The sequence below is a fragment of the Rhinolophus sinicus genome, linkage group LG05 (assembly GCF_036562045.2).
Source record: "Rhinolophus sinicus isolate RSC01 linkage group LG05, ASM3656204v1, whole genome shotgun sequence".
Taxonomy (NCBI): domain Eukaryota; kingdom Metazoa; phylum Chordata; class Mammalia; order Chiroptera; family Rhinolophidae; genus Rhinolophus; species Rhinolophus sinicus.
The window spans coordinates 70,036,908-70,044,133 of NC_133755.1; the positions used below are offsets into that span (position 1 = coordinate 70,036,908).

The 7,226-nt window shown below is 30.5% G+C and overlaps 1 non-coding gene across 1 annotated transcript; it reads left to right on the forward strand.

Moving 5' to 3' along the window:
- Nucleotides 1-6,577: 6,577 nt before the first annotated feature.
- LOC141571996 (U1 spliceosomal RNA) lies at nt 6,578-6,740 on the forward strand. The gene has a single exon (XR_012497029.1). It is a non-coding gene; the product is annotated as a U1 spliceosomal RNA (small nuclear RNA).
- The last annotated feature ends 486 nt before the right edge of the window (nt 6,741-7,226 follow it).

A 7,226-nucleotide genomic window follows, 5' to 3' on the forward strand; every position in this document is an offset into this window, starting at 1 on the left:
AAATAACCACATGTCCATCAACAGATGAATGATAAACTAAATGTGCTATATACACACAATGACATATGATTCAGTCTTAAATAAGAATGAAATTCTAATACATGCTAACGGAATTCTAATACATAATAAATGAACCTTGAAAACATTGTGATAGGTGAAAGACAGATATAAAAGGACAAATATGACTCCATTTACATGAAGTTCCTAGAATAGGTTGATTGCTGGAGAGCTGAAGTAGAATAGAGGTTACCAGGGTCTGAGGGGAGGGACTAAGGGGCACACTCTGTTTGGGATGATGAAAATGTTCTGGAGATGGGTAGTGGTGATGGTTGCACAGCAATGTGAATGTACTTAATGCCACTGAATGATCCACTTAAAGCGGTGTAAAGGTAAATTTTATGTTATGTGTATTTCACCACACACACACACACACACACACACACACACACACACTCCTTCTCACAACTTCAGCAATATCATGCTAAAGCCACAAAAGCAGCCTGTTTCTGAAAGTGTCCAAAATTCTAGTGCAATGCTTCCTTGAACCCAAAGCGGCCTTAACAATGGTAAAAGAAATAATTACCTATATGCAGTGATTTTAAGTATACTAAATGATTCTAGATATTAGAGAAAATTTGATTCGTTGATTCTATCGAGCATGTATTATTTAAAATTGTTTTAACATCTGAAAATAATGATTCAACCCATGATCATCATAATAGATGCAAAAAAGTCATTTGACAAAATCCAACAAACATTGATGATAAAAACTCTCAACAAACTTATAGAAGGCCACTTCCTCAGCTTGCTAAAAGACATTTTCATAAAACCTACAGAGAACATAGTGGTGAAAGATTGAATGCATTCCCTGTAGGATGGGATCAAAGCCAGGACATCAGGCCTCACCATTTCTATTTAACATTGTAATTGAGGTGGTAGCTAGTGTAAACGGCAAATAATAATAATAATAATAATAATAATAGAAATTAAATATATTCATATTTGAAAGTATAAAGTGCAACTATCTTTACATGATATCACCATATATGTAAAAAATATCCTAATGAATCCACAATAAAACTTAATGAAGGAGGTAGGGCAGGATGGTTACACCTACAGGATCAATAAACAAAAAGCAATTGCATGTCTATAAATTAGTAACAATAAAAAATTAGATTAACAATACAATTCCATTTACAAAATCATTAAAATAGTGCAACATTAGCAATAAATTTAACAACAGAAAAATAAGATTTATATACACTGAAAAGTACAAAACATTGTAATGAGACGATAAACACAATTTACCTAAACGAAGAGACATTCCATATTTTTGAATTGAAACATAAACATTTTCGTGCTGTCAATTTTTCTCTGAATTGATTTATAGTCTTAATGCTCCATATCAAAATCTCATTAAAAAATTTTTTTAACAAAAATTGACATCAGATCCTAAAATTTAGAATGAATTATAAAAGATCTAGATTAACCAAAATAATTTTGAAAAAAGAGAATGAATTTTGAGGACTTACACTTCCCAATTTCAGTCACTAAAAAGCTACAGTAGCAAGAAAGGGTGCTATTGGTGTAATAATAGTCATATGGATAAATGGTGCAGAATTGAGAGTCCTGGAATAAACACATACATTTATGGCCAATTGGTTTTCAACGAAGATGTCAAAGCAATTCAATCAGGAAAGGACAGTTTTTATATAAATATTACAGGGACAAATGGATGCCCACAGGTCAAAAGATTAATATTGACTCTCATGTGCCATCATGCACAACAACTAACTCAAAAGAGAGAGAAAAAAAAGAATCAGATTTACTGTAAAAGCAAACCACATAAAACATTAGAAGAAAACATAGGAGAAAAATCTGTGACCTTAGTTTAAGAAAAGAGACATTTAGACACACAAATCTAGAACAACCAAAAAAACAGATAAATTGTAATTCATCAAAATAAAAACATAATTAAGCTTTAAAAGACACCACCTAGAAAATAAAAGACAAGGCACAAACTAGGAGAAAATATTTGCAAATCACATATTTGATAAAGGACTTGTTTCTAGAATATATAAGGAACACTTACATAATAATAATAGTAATAGTAATAATAAATAATAATATTTTGAAAACCTCACAAACAACTCCATTTAAAAATGGGCAAAATATTTTGATAGGTATTTCCCCAAAGAAGATATATGGATGGCTAATAATCACATGAAAATGTGCTAACATATTACTTATTAACTAAATGCAAATTAAAGAAACAATGAGATATAACTTCACACCCACTAGAAGGATTATTTATTTTTTTAACAGTCAACATCAATTGTTGACAAGGATGAGAAGAAACTAGAACCCTTGTGTGACTGGTAAAAATGTATCACGATTTAGCCACTTTAAAACCGTTGGCAAATGATTTTGAAAGTTAACATAAACTTATTAAACAACCTGCCAATTCTACTTCTAGGTATTGTCCCCATCCCTCCCCCACTAGATAAAATATTATTTTCATACCTTATTATGTAGTTTGCTATTACTGCATTTGCTTTCTCTCTCTGTTAATAATGAATATATATTCCACTATCAGAAGATTCTGTGATTGTATTTAAGCCACATAATTTATGGCAAGTTAAGTAAAATAAGAAAGGGACAATTTAAAAAATGTCATAGGGATTTCAGTGTTGAGGGGATCATATCCCTTAGTAGTACTCAGGAATGCATTAAGCTAGTGGTACTGAAAGGGACCCAAAAAAGTAGGTGGATATTATCTTGAATTTTGAGATGGATAGCACATATTTTTGATATTATAAATATTCCTAAGAAAGAGCAAAGAGAGAAAATCCCCAGTGTATATTGAGAAAACAGCAATTACTACAATTTTTAATGAGTAGGTCTCTGAAAGAAAAGTTGTGATATTTGAAGAGGTGAATTGAGATCCTAACACCAATTACTGAGAGAACACTACACGGCAATCTTTTTTTAATTTTTATTAAATTTATTGGTGTGGCATTGTTTAGTAAATTACATAGGTTTCATGCATTCAATTGTATAGTACATAATCTATATATTGCATTGTGTTCACCACCCAAAGCTAATTCTTCCATCACCATTTAGTGACCTCCTTTAGCCTCTTCTACCACCCTCTCTTCCCTCACCTTCTGGTAACCACTAAATCTGAAAGCAACAAACAAACAAAAACTCACAGACACAGACAAGTGTAAGGAAATCTCTTGAATGGATGAAAGAATCTTATTACTTTATGAATCAAAGTTAAGATTTTTTTTGCGTTGGGAATTTACATCCCATTAAAGAGATATTATTATTTAAAAGATTCCTGAACCTCTATTTTCAAATAAGCATATTTTATATTCTATTGTGAATTCTCATTTTACTTTCATAGAACTTGTTAGATTATTGTTATGACATGTATTTGGAAATAGGACCATTTTAACCCGTGATGAAAAAATTAATATATAACTAATTTTATTTTGGTCATTGGTGGAAGTAGTTACAGACTCCTTAAATTAAATCACTGAATAATGAGAATAATGCAAATTACTAGAGATAAATGAGTTATTCCACAACCCTCTATTCCTATTTTTCCATGATAATTCCTATCTTTCCTTGTCTCCTGAACTTGCTTTTATAAAAGGAAAAAAAAATATATAGCCCAAGGGTCATTTGATTATATTCTATTAATCAAGAAGTACACTTTCCTTTCCAAGAACAAATCTGCGTTATTTTGTAAATTTTAACCAAATAAGATAATTTTATTATGTCTTTCACTATGTCTTTGTGAGAATCATACTATGTCACTAAACAAGGAACTTCTTCTTTATGCCATTAATGATTTGAATTTGTAAAATCTTTAATTATTGTCTAAATGCCAGTAGAAATACACTGTTCTCACTATTTACTCAAGATGTCTTTTTATTCTACTTGTAAGATAATTGGAATTCTCTTTAACTTCTTGTCATATCTTTCAGTAGAAACTCCAATGTAGAAAGTCTTTAAAAATAGGGAAACATACTGTTGTACTTAATGATGGTTATCATCTCTATTTTTTATGATTAGAGATAATTATTGATTACAGATAATTATTTCTAATGTGATAGCCTTAAATATATATATAATTATTTCTAATGCTGATTCTTAATTGGTGTATTTGTAACTCTTTTCTGAAAGAAAATTCTATGCCTTTTCACAATTTATTTCTCTTATAGAAACTCCAAACTCAAAGTATTTTTCTCACATTTCCTTAATTTAATTCTCCTACTTTAGATAAAATAATGAGAACAGCAACTATTTATTTAATGCATTTAGTCTATTTTCAGTGTGTAGGTGTAAGCTCAACAAAATAATTAGTGGTGCTTTGGTAATGTTGAAATTTTCTGCTTTGTTTTAATTGTGATTCACGAGATGATAGTCTTCTTTATCACAAAGTTCAGCTCATGTCTGGTTTAATGCAAAAAAAAGCAAACCAAGACAAAACTTATGTTCAGAAAACCATGAATTAGGAAGAATTATGGGTATAACCCATTTCTGAGTCTTTTTTCTTGAGCTAACTTGGACATGCCTATTAATATCATCTTCCTCTGTGCTTTTGAGGAATTTTTCCTAACCACATAAATGTGTTCAGCATATATTAATAAAGCATGTCTATTATTGAGTCTACAGTAATTTTAATGACTTTGAAGAAAAAATAGTGAGCAAGTTGCCTTCTAGAGTTTTGATTAATGGTTTGAAATATACATGTTTACAATTAAATGCTGCCTATTTTGAACTGAATTTCTACCGAAAATGTTTGTTATTGAGTTCCAACAAATCTTAAATTTGTGTTAGTATATATAGAAGTGAGAGTTGAATGCATCATTATATCTATGGGAGGTACCAAACAAATTGAAAATATATAAAGAAAACAGAAGTTTTTATTTAACTAAGGGGACCTAAATAATATAACAGCAAATTTTATACCGAACAATCTGAATTTATTCCTTGCTCTTGAAAGATTTTCTTTTTTTTTTTTTCAACAGGGTCTGTTCACACAAGACAAAGTTTCAATTCAGTTTATTAACAGTTAGTATATCACCTCTAAATGAAGCTCCTTGCAATCTAAAATGGGTCCTGCAAGTAGCTAAGAAGCAAGTCCTTGCCTGATATTGACAATTAATCAGGCATAAAAACATTTAGGATCAGGACCCATTGACAAGCAAGTAGGCTCATACAAACTTCAATGAAACATAATATGGGAACATATTTGTCTAATTGTATATCAGTTTTTTTGCACAAATTCCCACCATAACATTTAATTATCTACAGAGGCCTTGCATCCCTTTCAGAATCTATAGGAAGCTTTTGGGTTTTCTGTAACCATATATAATGGATTGAATGAAGAGTTATTAGGCTTTGTTGCCAGTTTCCCAGGGTTAATTGCCATATCAAATTGAAGCCCAAGTTGAGTCACTGGCTAGAGTAACTGAGCAATTAAAAGCAGCCATCATTGTTCCCTGGTAGAATTGTCCTGGGCCCTTAAGGAAAAATAAATCAAGTACTTAACAAAATTGGAAATCTGGAATGTGAAACAAAAAAACAACAACTTTTTAAACATTTAGATTAGGGAATTATAAATGAATTAGTATTTGTTTATATTAAAGTTTATAATTGAAAACATTCAAAATGCATATAGTATACCAACTTTGAAAATATGAAATGAATGTTTTGCCTCATAAATAATAAATCACTTATAGCTTATTTCATTTTGATAAATAGAGAAAGGGAAATACAAACAAATGCTATTGTATGGTTTTGTTATTTTTTTTTAATCCTTGATTATTTTTTGAGGATATATAATATTTAAAGCGCCCATATGTTTTATTTTGCTGGAAAGTCAAATTATGCAATGATACCTCTTTCACTCCCTTTCTCAAATGTTACTTTCAGGTCTTCCATCAAATTATTTAATATTTTTATTTTCTCCAACAATAAAAAGAAAACACAAAATTTATTATTAAGTGTTGTAGTTAAATATAGCCTTTGCATATTATTGAAGATAAAATAGTTCCAGGTATTTTTTTGACTGTGTTCTTTAGTTATGGTTAAGTTCATTTGTTTAGAAAATAATGGCATGCTAATATTTTATGCTGATTTTATCTTTCTTAGTTTAGAATCTTGCTTTTCTTTTTCGAAGAGGATTCAATAAAGAATGTTGCTTCCTAGCAAATTGTCAGGAAGGTTCCCAGCACATTGAAAAAGAATGAAAAAAGAACAAGTTAACCCAAAGATAAAACAGAAGAGGTAGAATACAGAACTACACCAGCAAGGCAGATGGAGATAGAGGCTCAATAAATTAAGAGCAGTTTTAGAGGAAACCGAAAATTAAAAGAATGAATGTTTTCCAGAATACAGAGAAAAATAAATTATAATGAATAATTTATTTAATACTAGACTATATAAAAGTCTGGATTTGCACAAAAGACAAATTAATAGATGCTTCTTTATGAAAATTCATATAACATTATTTTTTTACAGTTTTTTTTAGCTCCTATATTTTACTTAAGAAAACAATTGTATACTTACCTGGCAGGGGAGATATCATGATCAAGAAGGTGGTTTTCCCAGGGCGAGGCTTATCCATTGCACTCCAGATGTGCTGACCCGTGGGTTTCCCCAAATGTGGGAAACTCGACTGCATAATTTGTGGTAGTGGGGAACTGCGTTCGTGCTCTCCCTTGTTTAAATAAAGTTTTAATAAAAAAAGAATACAAGTGTAAACAACAGTTTATACACTAAGTCTTTGAGACAGAAGTGTATGATGTATAAGAAAATGAACTGATTTAAATCTTGTCAAACCAGGAATTCTAACTTATAGCATACTCTGGTCATCTGTGTCAATGTAGGCTCTCTAAATGTTCCAATAAAATATCAACATTAATGCAGACATAAAGAAAAACAGTAATGAAACCAAGGTTCATAGATAGATACCCTATTGTTACAATTTGACAGATACAGGATCTATTGAGCTGAAATGAGAATCACAGATGCAATTTTGCTTAAGATAATACAAATATGATAGTTTGAAAAAGCTGAAGAGATATTTTACTAATTACCTCCAGCCTGGATGAGCACTCATAATCCATAATAGACACGAATGAGAAAATGAAGCAGCTCTAATGGAACAGCTAGTGTGGTGAATCTCATCCAACTTTCTTCTCCCATAA